Below are 14,397 nucleotides of genomic sequence, written 5' to 3'. Positions count from 1 at the left end.
GCAGTTTGGTCTCGTAAGACCTTACGAAAAATTTCCAAGTTTCCAATTTTTGCCTCAATCACTTTTGCAACATTATCGAGTAGAATGGAGTCCAGAGACACACATGACTCACTTGAGTTGTAATCTCAGCGCGGTTCGATGTGACTCATTGTGGGAAAGGCGAACTGCTCAAAAAATCTGTAACCTTTCATTTTCAATATTTTAACTTATTATTCAAGTGTAAAAGAGACACATCGAACTGTCAGTATACTGATGTCAGTCAATGTAAAATACACTGTTTGTTCAAAAGTATCCGGACGCTGAGTGCAACGCGGAACTGACTACCAGGTGACAAGATAGGCGGACAGGCCAGCATTGAATAGTCAATAGACATGCAATAACAGCAGACTGGGTCCGTCAGGGAAAACTTAGTGACTCCCAACGAGGATTAGTCATTGGATGTCACCTGGGTGACATGTCCATTAGGGACACCTAACCTCATTTATGGTTTGTGTCTTTGTGAAATGGAAACGCGAAGGAACAACCGAATCCAAACCAAGACCAGGCAGATCTCTTGTGTACTAGCGCACAGCGACCGCGAGAACTGCGGAGGTTCGCTGAAAGATATCGCAAGATATCAGTGAAAGGAATCACCCGTGAGTTTTAAAGTCCTACCAGAAATCGAACTAGCACAATTACTGTACATACGGACATAAGAGGAATGGTGTAAAATGGTTTCGCTACTCCTCACAAGCCACACATTTCTGAAATAAAAGTTTATCGAGTATCGAGATGGTGTAAATAGCGGCGCCACGGTACAAAGGATGAGTGGAAATGAGATGATGAATCACATGCTATACCCTACGGCGGTGCAATAGAAAGGTGTGGATTTGGCGAACGCCCAGAGAACGTTGCCTATCTCGACTCGTAGCGCCAACTGGGAAATACGGAGGAAGTTTTCAAAAATGTTCAAATGTCTGTGAAGTCCTATTGGACCGCCGGCCGGTGTGGCCTAGCGGTTCTAGGAGCTTCAGTCTGGAACCGCGCGACCGCTACGGACGCAGGTTCGAATCCTGCCTCGGGCATGGATGTGTGTGATGCCCATAGGTTTATTTAGGTTTAAGTAGTTGTAAGTTCTAGGGGACTGATGACCTCAGATGTTAAGTCCCATAGTGCTCAGAGTCCTAAGGGACCAAACTACTGAGGTCATCGGTCCCTAGACTTACACACGACTTAAACTAACTTATTCTGAGAACAACACAGACAGCAATGCCCGAGGGAGGAGTCGAACTTCCGGCGGGAGGGGCCGCGCAATCCGTGACATGACGCCTCAAACCGCGCGGTCACTCCGTGCGGCGAGGAAGTTTTATTACGGTGTGGGAGCGTTTTTCGTAGTTAGAGGTGGTCACTTTTCGGCGCTTGAGAAAACATTAAATACGGAAGTATAGGAATATATTCTGTCCCAATGAGTTAGTGCATACAGTTAAAGAAGAGTACGGATAGGCTGACTGTTTCTATCAGTAAGCACCTTGTCATAAAACAGCATCTGTGACGCAATGGTTTGTGGACAATAACTTTCTGTAAATGCTATACGTAAATCGAACAGGGATGACTGCCATCGGCTGCAGCGGGACGTTATGCGGTATCAGCGCCGACGAGCTGAAATGTGCACTGAACCTGGGTTCGAACCCAATATATCCTGCTTACTAGGAAGGTACGGAAACCACTGCGCCATCCGAAATACAGCGTTTTCACAACTACACGGACTATCTCGGTGCGCCTCACGGCCGACCCACACTCCCACCGAGCGCCACCTATCAGTAGTCCTTGTCCATTATATTCCTGTTCGCTACTTAGAGATTCCCACAGGAGATGGGACCTATGTGCATTAGCGTTGAAGAGAGTGGATCCATTGCCCAGCCAGGCTAATGAGTTATTTGAAAGCATGGCGTTTCTTCTTTCGAAAGAACAGACAGCACGCAGATCCCGGAGCTGTGAAACACCATATGTAAATTGAAAGGAGGGGACTGATATCACCTTCACATGGCGCAATGGTTAAGGCACCTGCCTAATAAGCAGGAGATCCCGGGTTCGAATCCTTGCGCAGCACACATTTCCGCTCGTCGCCGCTGATTCCACTTAATGTTCCGCTGCAGCTGACAGCAGTCATCCCCTGAGTCCCGGATGCCGCAGTGGTTACCGCTCCTGCCTAGTATATAAAAATTCATTAAAACGATAAATACGTATTTTGCAAAATTTTAAAATGTAAAGAAGCTGACTAGATTACAATCCCCATCCCATTGGCATTGCGAGTGTTAAGGTGTCTTCTCTTACAGAACAGTAAAGCGTTACTCAGGCTTGGATTTTAGATGCTTCGCTTCTCGTATCAACTATGCACCTTCCTACTTGCTACCCGTTTTCATAAAATGGAAAGATGGGTTAAACTGCCGGTCAGGGTGGCCGAGTGGTTCTAGGCGCTACAGTCTGGAACCGCGCGACCGCTACGGTCGGTCGCAGGTTCGAATCCTGCCTCGGGCATGGATGTGTGTGATGTCCTTAGGATAGTTAGGTTTAATTAGTTCGAAGTTCTAGGGGACTGATGACCTTAGAAGTTAAGTCCCATAGTGCTCAGAGCCATTTGAACCATTTGACTTAAACTAACTTGATTTCCAAATGGTGGTTCATTGTGGAGACGGGTAGTCCAGTGCTTTATTTTTGTAACTACTCTGGTTTACACTGCAAGGGATTTTCGTAGAAAAATTTCTTCATTTACCTTTTTAGTAGCTCACGTTTCGTACAATATCTTACCACTTAGCTATAACATCGTTTAGAGCTCTCTGATACCAATGCTTCCTTTGAAAATTCACACACACACACACACACACACACACACACACAAACACACACACACACACACACACACACACACACACACACATAACACATATTTAGGTGCTGGATGACGAACTCTGTCATAGTAGTACCTACGGATGTGTTCAGTGTTTCAGTGCCAAGCTTCAAAAACAACAAAGTCTACAAGAGTCCAGTTTATTACCAGCAGCATTTGCCTGCAGCAAATGTCTTAATATCCATATAGGTACAGGAAACACTTACGAATATTTGCCACTGACGACCAGTACCAGGGAAGCAAAATCTAATGAAATTACGCCTAACCGGGATCTGATTTCTATGTAATCGAGAACGAATGTATGCTGTCTCTCAGCATACTTTGTCAGTGTCCTTGATATAAATAAACGCTGCGCATTTCGTTGACTGGCAGATGCGAGATACCACCCGCTCGCTCTGTCATGGCATCAGCCCTGTTTAGGTTCTTCTCACTGCCGACGTTCTACTCGTATTTCGCATCTTTCCGCTAATAATCTGCACTAACAAAACGCTCTTTTCGTACACACTGAACTTTAAAATAGCCTTTGAAGGCTAATATTCTGGTAACACGCAGTGAGAACACCACAATGGGTAGTCGGCACTACAGGATACATCACAAGAAGATAGTATCTTCGAACTGTCTACAATAATCCTTTGATATCAAGTGGCTTTCCTGCCAAGAGGTGTGTTACACGAAGTGGAACAGCTCTTACATCCGTTGCCAAAATGAGAGCTGAGGATGCTAATCTGCACTTAGTTGACGTTTAGCAAATGCCTTAATTTTCACCACTGATTGCCTATTCGAATATCATTAAGTAACAAGTGGCTGGAGGCTTAGTAAGTGCCTGGTCGCGCATCAGAATAGCTCTATGCCTATCTTCATGATGTGATACCACCAAGCTCAGATTCTGTTGCAACATAATAACAGTTTTCTCTGCCGTGTTGATTCAGTACTTGAATGCGATGATGATGATTAGTAGTTTAGGGCGCTAAATGGGGAAGTCATCATCGGCCTTGCTTGAAATAAATCAGTTCTATTAAATACGAGAAACATTTGGTGGACAATGGGCTCTTTGTGTGTACGTACGTTCCCATCGGCTTCTGTTTTCTTTATTATGTTGCAGTAGTATTTGGTGACATTGCGTCATGAGGCTAGGTGAGGGATTGCTTTGTAGGGAGCAAGCAGGATATTATCTTGGATGTAGAGTCATCGACAGAAACAGAAGTAACTTGAGGTGTATCCCAGGGAAATGTGTTGATTGTTCAAGATATATATTAATAACCTGGCAGACAGTATTAATAGAAACATTACGGTTTTTTGCAGTTGATTAGTTATCAATATTGAACTGCTATCTAAAGAAAAAGCTGCACTAGTCTTCATAAGATTTCAATTGCTTCAAATGTAAGTAGTTTTATTTACAATCATTGAAGAAAAAAACAAATTTTGAGTTTGCTTTGTGATTTGGATACCTAATTATTACATTTTGATTTCGTTTTGTTTACGAATAAATATGCCTATAGAACGGTCGAGTCTCTCTGAATAAACCAGAACGGCTGAAAGGCTGTGGGCTATGTTGTCTTAATTCCCAGCGCGCCTATGTTATGCCGTGACCGCCGGCCGTTGTGGCCGAGCGGTTCTAGGCGCTTCAGTCCGGAACCGCGCTGCTGCTACGGTCGCAGGTTCGAATCCTGCCTCGGGCATGGATGTGTGTGATGTCCTTGGGTTCGTTAGGTTTAAGTAGTTCTAAGTTCTAGGGGACTGATGACCTCAGATGTTAAGTCCCATAGTGCTTGGAGCCATTTGATTCATTTGAATATCCCGTGACCACAAACAAAGCACAAGACCGGACGCTGCGCGCTGCGGGCGTGGACCTTAGTGTTAGTTGCTTCTCGCATGGCAAATTCAACGTGACTGTCCCTTGTCAGTGAAGCAAACAGGCTCTTGGTTCATGTCCCAAAGCATACTACTTCAAACATTGTATAGAAAGAACCCTTTTAAGTCGAACACAGATTTCACCCTTCCGGAGTCTTGCACACAACTAGAAATAAATACCCTGAAAATGCTGGGTTTTTCAGCTAGTTTGATAATATTGCCCAAGGTTGCTGGACCCATACAAAATAGGACAAGAGGGAAAAAATGACCCTCATTACGCATTATTAAAGGTCTCAGTGGCCCAGAAAGGAGTACAATGCGGCAGCAATAAAATTTTTTGATCATTTGCCCATTACGATTAAATGTCTGCGAAGAATCAAACCACGTGTTAAATCTAACCTAAAATAATTTCTCCTGGACAACACCTACTCCATGGATGAACTTGTATTTAAAAAATTCGTAGCCTATAAAAAATAGAAAAAATTAGTCTTTAAGTGTAGCGCCACGAGTAGGACTAAAAATCAATGTCATCATCAATGCTAACACTAATCATGTATCATTTGTACCTGTAAACTGATTCGTTCCACATCATTTCAATAAAAGAATAGTTCAAATGATCCATGGAACATGTAACTAACTGATTTTCTGCCACTCAAGTGAGCGCGTCAGGGAAATGTTGACGGATCTGAAATGGTAGGTGCTTGAAGATGGACGCCAGATACCTCACGAAAGCCTACTTGCGTTCAACAGTCAATATTAAGACGTATTCTTCAGCCTCTTACATGTCATCCCCATTAGAACACGAAAACAAGATGAGACTAATTACAACATGCAGAGAAGCATTTAAACAGGAACGAGAAGAAACCCTGACGTGTGTTACCATGCTAAGTACTCTCTGACATGCACCTCACATTTGTTTGCTGAGTATGTAAGTAGATGCAGATGACAGGAAAACAAGAGGCTCCTCGTACGGCTGGAAAGATTACGCGGATCTTCGGCGCCACTTAGGTACGTAGGGAAGGAGCAAGCGGGCCAGATTGGCAGGTCGTTGCCCCCGCGCCTCCGGAGCGACCTGCCTGGAAGGCTGTGCTGCGCCAGCTGCCACCTACTGCCGCCTTCCGCAGACTGGAGGCGGCCTCTTGCCGCTTATAGCGCCGTTCGCGGCATATAACGGTGCCTGCGGAAGCGCTGACGTCGATCTCCCGGTGCGTCAGGGGCCGCGAGAGTGTAGCTGCACTCTGTGCATCTTCTGTTGCGCTGCCGCTAAGCTGCAGTTCTTCCAGGCGGACGCATCGCAATATGTGCCGTTGTTACAGTTGTAAAACTATCGTAGGCTATTGTAGACTAGATATCTTTCCTAGTAGCTTTGGTCCGTTAAGGCCGTACTCCCGTTACCTGTACATTAGGTTTGTTGCTTACCTATCGAGCGTTACCTCGCCACGATTGCTTTCTTTATAAATGCGATCAGCGTCTTGATAGCGGTAAACAGTCTAGAAACTGAGTGAGGATATGTACAGGACTGCATAACCTACGGAATATTTTTGTTTGTATAGTTGTCGTCCGGGGATTACTTAAAAATAAATAGTATTTATAGTAAATTTGAACAAATCAATGTTTAATTCGGATTCTATTTGAAAATCGTTGATTTGTAATGTGAAGCAGAGGGGTATAGCAGTAAATATAAAGAAAACAATACAGATTCATTACATACTGTTAGAAAACGCAGTCTCCATAGCAAAAAGGTAAAATAAATAAAAACCACAAAACAAGAATATATCAAACATCGCTTCAATACTTCGTCGAACTTGGCTGTCTTTGATTCTGTGGTTGCATGCTCAAGTCTTCGACCAGCGAAGTTTGGGGAGCCGTAGAAGATTTTCCGGCCGAAGGTGGCAATAATATGGTAAAGGTAAAATTACTCGATGTTTTGGCGGCACTCTGTAGTGGATACGGTGTAGCTGGTCTGGACAAGTAAACCCAGATTCAGCGTGAGGAGCTGATATATCTCTTCCATCTCAATTCGCGGTGCTACTTAACTGTTTAACTTCCGACCACCGAATATTTTATTAAATGTGACATTTCAGACCGTGAATGTCTACATTTTACAGTTTTTGGTTTCTCTTAAATGGGAGGAAAACTAGAATTAGAAGCGAGAAGATATGTGTTTTCGTGGAAACAGTAGTTTAGGATAAATGATAATTTAGAAGCACATAAAAACGATGCCAGGCCGAAACTTGTGAGCGCAAAGAAGGATCGTAGTGGAGGCTGGGTGTCATGAAGACAATAATAATAATGACGATAATATAACAACAATAATAATATGAGGGTGTGTTCAGTAAATAATGCAACACATTTTTTCTCGGCCAGCTCCGGCTGAAAAAATACAGAATTTGTTGTTGGACTTTTGGAATATTCCCGCTTCAGCCCGTAGAGTTTCATGAAGTGCCGACAGGTCACGGCGCTGAACGTAGGCTTCGAAGTGGCGTCTGTAACGGAGGTGTGTTACAGAGTTGCCATTGCGTTTCTATCGGCGGAAGACCAGAGTATAGCAGATATTTACTGTCTACGGAGACAGTTAAAAAAGTCACGCTGAGTGGCTGGGCGAGCCGTCTGTCATCATCGCAAAATGATCGCGCAAACCGTTCCGATCTGGCCGGCCGGAGGGGCCGTGCGGTTCTAGGCGCTACAGTCTGGAGCCGAGCGACAGCTACGCTCGCAGGTTCGAATCCTGCCTCGGGCATGGATGTGTGTAATGTCCTTAGGTTAGTTAGGTGTAATTAGTTCTAAGTTCTAGGCGACTGATGACCTTAGAAGTTAAGTCGCATAGTGCTCAGAGCCCACCCGTTCCGATCTCCCTCATGGCGGCTAGTCGCATACAGCTGCGACCCCTGCAATGCTGTAACGTGCAGACACACTCGTCCGAGGTGATCGACAGATCACAAACAAACACCTTACTCCTCGGCTGGACGTTTCTATTGGGGATTGTTTCTCCTTATCCACCCTGCAGCCTGGATCTCGCGCCATCCGACTTCCATTTGTTGGGGCCAGTGAACCATGCACTCCGCAGGAAGCAGTAAGTATATGATGGGGATGTTATTGACACAGCAAGATTTTGACTCCGCCGATGATCAGTACAGTGGTACCAGGCAGCCATACAGGCACTACCAGTAAGGTAGTCTAATGCCGTCGCATTCGACGGAAAGTATCCTGTATAAAACCAACCTGCTTTCTGAAAAAAGTGTTTTAATACTTATTGAACTTCCCTAGTAATAGTGATAATAACAACAATTATAATAATAGAGGTTGGTACATTACAGACTGCAAATCTAAAAGTCAGGATTCGCTTCTAAAATGGTCCTTCGATTGCTTCTGTCACTTATCATTTCTTTCGCCTCTGACAATTATTTTTAATGTGTCGGAACACATATTAAACTAAAGGTCCTCCCATAACTGGCTGGGTGAGTCAGTTCAAAGATCGGAAGAACGAAGGTCATACCACCTGCAACAGGGGTGTGCCTCGTAAAGCACTGGGGTTCAAATGGTTCAAATGGCTCTGAGCACTATGGGATTTAATATCTGAGGTCATCAGTCCCTAGAGCTTAGAACTACTTAAACCTAACTAACCTAAGGATATCACACACGTACATGCCCGAGGCAGGATTCGAACCAGGGACCGTAGCGGTCGCGCGGTTCCACACTGAAGCGCCTAGAACCGAAGCATTGTGGTATTTAAACCAACATACAGGGTAACGACAGCTTTAATTACTTAAGAAAATAATTATGGTCAAGTGAGACAATCGTAAATAGATGTGTCCGCAGTGTCGTACTTGAGTTCTTCAGGATGGTGTCAGATCCGACCGTTCTACACTCAGCGGCGGTGTGCGAGAGAGAGGGCGAATAAACTTCGCACACATAGACGGACATTACCGAAGATGACCTTTAGTATTTCGCGAAATGACTCAGCCGCCTGCGCGGCTTTTGTGCCCATGTTGATCTCAGTCGGTTGCGGCATAGGCTCCTAAACTGGAGTGTACGCAGGCTCGATGCACTTCCTCTACACCTCACGCTGCTTTGTTATGCAGCTAAATGCTTTCCTCAGACGAGTGGGAGGAACCGTGCACCTGTTGGATCACAGTCTACGAGTGCTCGCCCACGTCAGGGTGTGTAAGGCCGAGCCGCGTGGGTCGTGTGTGATGTGGAACGGCTGCTGACCACTTAGGTTCGCCGCGCGGAAGCAGTACTCTATATACAGACTATGCAGCTGCGAGGTTTGAACACTTCACGTGAATTACAAACAATAAACAGGATGAAAGTCTTTAACCCTAGCTTACTAAACCTGTAAAATTTACAATTGCAAATGGGACCAGTTTACTGTTGCCGACACTGTGGTATTGTCAGTATATAGCGGGAAACATGACACTTCGTACTTATTTTGTATGTGACATGTCACTGGAGACTTTGTAATTTTAAACAATGCATAAACTGTAAATATGTCTTCCTGTGAAGCCGGTCGTTGTGGCCGAGCGGTTGTAGGCGCTTCAGTCCGGAACTGCACTGCTGCTACGGTCGCAGGTTCGAATCCTGCTTCGGGCATGGATGTGTATGATGTCCTTAGGTTAGTTAGGTTTAAGTAGTTCTAAGTCTAGGGGACTGATGACCTCAGATGTTAAGTCCCATAGTCCTCGGAGCCATTTGAACCATTTTGAACTACCTGTGAAGAAAATATGGACAGTAAAATTTAATGTAACATTTTCCCCCCTTCAGTGTTGTAGGGCCAATATTCCGTTCTAGCTTACACTAGATCTAAGTTTGAACGAACCCATCATGGAGATTACGTGAAGCCAACTAAAACTGTTATCAAGAACAAATGCAGTAATTTGGATCATGCAACTCGTAATTACAAAATCAGCTAGATGCCGTTCACATAAACAAATGGAAGCTGCTTAACATCTGAAAATCGCAGGGAATTTTACACATTCTTTGATGATAATGAGATAAAATTATTTCGGAATTTATCGTTACATGACGAACTAACGCACCAAAAAGGAAAAGATGTTATATTACATTGTGTTAGTATCACAAACAGATACTAGCCTATTCGTCTTCTATTTCAGCCAGTCCAAAAAAAAGACTCATTTCGAAAGAAATCAATCGTTTTTAAGGTTGCGCACCTCAAGCGGTCGAAACGGAACCCTTACAGGATCACTTTGTTGTCCGTCCGTCCGTCTGTCTGTCTGTCTCACTGGTAAAAATCATTTTCCTCCGGTACGGGCAGAGGCATCAAGTGGAAATTTATGTCGCATATTAAAGTCTACGGTCTCTTGGCGCTGCAGTAAATGTAAGATTCTAATTCAAGGCATTCAAAAGATATGACCATTTACGTCACAAGTTCTGATATTCGCAAACTCACTTATCAAGACCTATAGGGTACTTCCCATTGACCTAGAATCATGAAATTATGCAAGAAGCATGGTTGCACACAACAACTAAAGGAAAAAATCCGACAATCGAGAAGCAGTAATTATATCATACGAAAGAAAATTTTGTTCCTTTTTACATTACTGGCCATTAAAATTGCTACACCACGAAGATGACGTGCCACAGACGCGAAATTTAACCGACAGGAAGAAGATGCTGTGATATGCAAATGATTAGCTTTTCAGAGCATTCACACAAGTTTGGCGCCGGTGGCGGCACCTACAACGTGCTGACATGAGGAAAGTTTCCAAAGGATTTCTCATACACAAGTAGCAGTTGACCGGCGTTGCCTGGTGAAGCGTTGTTGTGATGCCTCGCGTAAGGAGGAGAAATGCGTAACATCACGTTTCCGACTTTGATAGAGGTCGGATCCCAACGGCGTCGTATCACTAGCAGTAGAGATGACAGGCATCTTATCCGCGTGGCTGTAACGGATCGTGCAGCCAAGTCTCGATCCCTGAGTCAACAGATGGGGACGTTTGCAAGACAACAAACATCTGCACGAACAGTTCGACGACGTTTGCAGCGGCATGGACTATCAGCTCGGAGACCATGGCTGCGGTTACCTTTGACGCTGCATCACAGACATGAGCGCCTGCGATGGTGTACTCAACGACGAACCTGGGTGCACAAATGGCAAAACGTCATTTTTTTCGGATGAATCCAGGTTCTGTTTACAGCATCATGATGGTCGCATCCGTGTTTGGCGACATCGGGGTGAACGCACATTGGAAGCGTGCATTCGTCATCGCCATACTGGCTTATCACCCGGCGTGATGGTATAGAGTGCCAGTGGTTACACGTCTCAGTCACCTCTTGTTCGCATTGACGGCACTTTGAACAGTGGACGTTACATTTCAGACGTTTTACGACCCGTGGCCTTACCCTTCATTCGATCCCTGCGAAACCCTACATTTCAGCAGGATAATGCACGACCAGCATGTTGCAGGTCCTATAGGGCCTTTCTGGATACAGAAAATGTTCGACTGCTGCCCTGGCCAGTACATTCTCCAGATCTCTCACCAATTGAAAACGTCTGGTCATTGGTGGCCGAACAACTGGCTCGTCAGAATACGCCAGTCACTACTCTTGATGAACTGTGGTATCGTGTTGAAGCTGCATGGGCAGCTGTACCTGTACACGTCATCCAAGCTCTGTTTGACTCAATGCCCAGGCGTATCATGGCCGTTATTACGGCCAGAGGTGGTTGTTCTGGGTACTGATTTCTCAGAATCTATGCACCCAAATTGCGTGAAAATGTGATCACATGTCAGTTCTAGTATAATATATTTGTCCAATGAATACCCGTTTATCACCTGCATTTCTTCTTGGTGTAGCAATTTTAATGGCCATTAGTGTATCTGTCTTTCCGCCCGTCTGTCAAGACCCATTTATCTGAGGAACGGTTCTATGTGTCAAGTTTAAATTGGTCTATTGTACCTTGGTGATATAATGAAAGTTATCTTCTAGGTCAATGCAATCAAAAGATATTGCTTTTTGTGTCACATATTTTGATACAATCTCACTAATGAAAACATATAAGTACTTCCCGTTAATCTAGCATCATGAAATTTGCCAAGAAGTAATATTTCACTGCACAAATGAAGGAAAAACTTCCGAAAATGGTTAATCTGTAATTGTATCATGCGGAAAAAAATCTTTTGTAATTTGTTATCCGACATCATACTTGAAATTAAAACATTATGAGATGGCTTGGAATCCCTGGGAATGATATGCTACCAGTATCAATGTCGATAACAGGCATAAATAATAGAGATTCTGGATTCCCGGAATGATTGAACTGTATACATAGATCTATTTGTACGAAACCCTCAGTGCGCTAATCCCATTCGCACCTGGCCTATTTTTATTGCTTTAGTATCACAAAAAGATACCAGTCTATTCATCTCCTAACTTCAGCAAGAAAGCTTCGTTTAAATAGCAAACACAATTATTGTTATTTTCATAAGATATTTATCATTTCACACTGCACTTGTAGAGAGAGAGGAGCAAAACGGCCTCTCTTGTATCCATACTCGAGGTAGTCCCAGATGTCGACGTCCAGTGGTATGCGAGCGGCCTTTACACATCAGTTGGCATGCATGCATACTTCATGTATCTATCCTCCAATTGGGGCTACTGCGGAGCAGGATTGACGCCAATGCTGACAGGACGTTGTAGTCGTTGTGGTCTGCAGTCCGAAGACCGTTTTGACGCCGCTCTCCGCGCAAGTCTATCATGTGGAAGCTTCTTCATCTCTGCATAGCTACTGCAACCTGTAAAGACTTGAACCTACTTGCTAGAGACAGGACTTCATCTACCTCTACAATTCTACCCTCTAACTTTCCTCCAGAACCAAAACGCATGACATACAAAGGAAAAATGCCAACAGCTCACTGCTAGGTAGTGCCGTCAGCTCTTTCCCTGATACGTGGTCCAGAAATTCTGAACGGCTGGTTGCACAGTGGATAGCCGGACTTCCTCTTCCGCGTCTCGTATTTGTCCCTATCCTCCCCCCTCCCCTCTACCACAACAGGCACCAGCCCATTATACACGCATCGTTCGCTCATCACGCTATGATTGCCCAATTTTTCGGTTGGTAGCTGTGTGATGGCTTCGAAATGAGAACAGAAACTCTCCGCTACGGAGTCAATGTGGGGAAAAAAACATTGACAAGAAAGATACCACACTGCAGTGAAGTTCGGTACCATTCTTTATTAGGTAATGAGCATTACTATTTGTTTACTGTAGAAGAACAATAGAAATGTCCATCAGTTAATGTCGTTCTGTTCACATCTATTTCGAATTTGCCTGGTCGAGCAGAACCTAAACCTGAAGCTAAACCTCGTAGTAATGTTTCACTGTTCGGTATAGTATTATTTCAAATACAGTGTAATGTGCTAGTTAATGAGATGGGAGTGTGAGGCACTTGTGGATCGAATGCGCGCACTGGGTTAACGACGATTGATTCAAAAAAATGGTTCAAATGGCACTGAGCACTATGGGACTTAAAATCTGAGGTCATCAGTCCCCAAGACTTAGAACTACTTAAACCTAACTAACCTAAGGATATCACACACATTCATGCCCGAGACAGGATTCGAACCTGCGACCGTAGCAGTCGCGCGGTTCCGGACTGAAGCGCCCAGAACCGCTCGGTCACAGCGGCGCGCAACGACGATTAGTCTGCTACACCATAAGGCGAGATGGTGTTACCCGGTAGTTTTCCACGCGAGTTAAGGATTCTCTTGAACTGCTTTCCCAAGCTGCCGTGCAATCAAATCCTCAACAGCCAAACAACTAAACACGAAAAGACACAATTCTCAAGGAGACAGAGTACACGACATTCCCACCCGCATTTGGGGTTACGTTGATACTTTAGCGTCAACTATGACCAAAAATTCATGAGCAGTAATCACTTCGTAATAGGATAACAACAGGCAGGGACAAAATATGTACAGTGTTCCTCAGAACTTTAAAAAAGCAGCTGATAACTCTAGATTGCTGGTATCAGGCAAAACTGCGCTATTCGGCCTCTCAACGGCCCTCTTTCTCCGCTAGTTATATTCTGAACAGTGGTGCAGTGGAACATGCGATTCTCTGTACAGTCACAAAAATTAACGATTTTAAAGAATAACACATTACATATTTCGTAGCAACCACGTAAATCATCAGTGAAACTGTGACTCAGTGTGAAGTCGTTTGTGAAGCGTTTGTGAAGGCGGGAGTAACGCTCTGAAGTGTGAAATAACTGGTGCATCTTGTTCGGTTTCTAGGACGGCTAAGAGAAATACGTTGTAATGTCTTCCGTGCGAATGTCTTCCCACAATCGATAGTAGCAATTAATCGAAACAAACCGACAGGGAGGAAATCTCCAGGGTCATGGTCTCAATAAAACTATCTGCATAACTATGGTATATGTAGAAAATAAAATTACAATATTGTTGCGGTTAGTCACTGAGGCCATTAGTGTATTACTGCGAACCCCCTACTTTAAGAAACATGGCTGCGTCGATCATGTAACTGGAATGTGTGGTCATACACTTTGCATTAAATATCAGATATGAAAATTTGTTCCGCAAGCCAAGCCACATACTCGTACGTAGAAGGGAACAAAATGGTCACCGGTTTCTTTGACATACGCAAGAGCGTCTCATGAATTCTGAACAACCTGAAGTGAC

General features: G+C 44.2%; 1 protein-coding gene across 1 annotated transcript in view; it reads right to left on the bottom strand.

The window, feature by feature from the left end:
- The window catches only part of LOC126475515 (uncharacterized), a 294,048-nt gene that overhangs the window by 140,033 nt on the left and 139,618 nt on the right, over positions 1 to 14,397 (bottom strand). The gene's annotated exons all lie outside the window — the stretch shown is intronic.

Source organism: Schistocerca serialis, chromosome 4 (genome assembly GCF_023864345.2).
Source record: "Schistocerca serialis cubense isolate TAMUIC-IGC-003099 chromosome 4, iqSchSeri2.2, whole genome shotgun sequence".
Lineage (NCBI taxonomy): Eukaryota > Metazoa > Arthropoda > Insecta > Orthoptera > Acrididae > Schistocerca > Schistocerca serialis.
Note: the sequence above shows the minus strand (reverse complement) of the source record. Positions and strands in the feature narration are given on the sequence as shown.